Raw genomic sequence first — 1353 nt, forward strand, 5'->3', positions numbered from 1 at the left:
AATTTCCCAAGTTAGCGCACTTATTTTTACCTTGAGGGTTTCAAGCAAGATGAAAAAGAAGCTAGGTGGTGTAGAATTGTTATTAATTGAACCGGTTATATAATTGCCACCCATTTTGGCTGAGCAGTCTCGGGACGTCCCACTAGTGAAGAAACCGGACAGTAGAATTTTATTTTTTTTGGGGGGAGGGGCCAATTCTGACGGGAATTGTGACCTCAGAAGTTAAAGTTCGGATGAAATAGTAATTGGCACAATTAATCCTTGGATTTATTTTGCGTATATATGATGGTGTGTGTTATGTCTACAAAATTCTCACAATGAATTGAATTAAAATCTGGGCCTAGAGGCTAGTACTGTGCCCCCAAGAGGCCATCCAGCTTCCAAAGACCAAAAGCCTAAAAGTTAGTGACCTTTAAGCAATTTGCACGGTCCACCGCTTGAAGGGCAATGACGTCACCAACCCTATCTTCTCGATATCTGACGTAGGATATTCAGGATTAGGGACGCATTCGTATCCATCCGAACAGGACCTGAACCCTAATAAGGGACTCCTGCACTCCTCCTCTAGGGGCCTTCGTTGATAAATAGGGGGAGGTTATGTTTTCGTCCCTGTTTGGCTACAATTTTACTCGTGGAGTAGTGAGACTGTATAATTGTTATATTAAGACGTAGAAGTGATCCAATTTTGTAAGTCTTAGGTCAAAGGTCAAGGTCAAGGTCGAGCAAATGGTCCACTGAATTAACCATAACCTTACCCCAAAGTTGGCACATGGTTGTCACACAGACTTCACCAATTTTGTAAGTCTTAGGTCAAAGGTCAAGATCAAGGTCGAGCAAAAGGTTCTCTGAATTAACCATAACCTTACCCCAAAATTGGCACATGGTTGTCACACAGACTTCAAATTCGCGTACGGTGTAAATTGATTCTGGGAAAAGCAAGCCGGTTTCGAGAAGCTGTCGTGGTGAAGCTCTGCCCTCTCAGAGAGCTATTCTAGTGGGGGAAGTGTTAATGTTAAAATTCTGAAGTCCTTTTGAGTAATGTGATAAATATCAGAATGGATTTCATATGCTCAATAACTATTGTTATTGATGTCACCTCAGCTCAAGAGTTTATTGTAAAAATATATTACGATTTTACATTAATAGATAATGACACCAAATCTAAGAATACTAAAAGAGTTGATGTTTTCTTTGGGTAGTATTAATACATTGATATTATTAAATGAATTTTAATAATGCTGATAGAATATTTATATACCCCACTATACCCAAACATTATAATTGTGGTGGCCGATGTGGTAACGTCCCCGACTGATGAACACCAGACTGAGATTCGAGTCCCGCTCAAACTCG

This window comes from Palaemon carinicauda, chromosome 23 (genome assembly GCF_036898095.1).
Source record: "Palaemon carinicauda isolate YSFRI2023 chromosome 23, ASM3689809v2, whole genome shotgun sequence".
NCBI classification, from domain to species: Eukaryota; Metazoa; Arthropoda; class Malacostraca; order Decapoda; family Palaemonidae; genus Palaemon; species Palaemon carinicauda.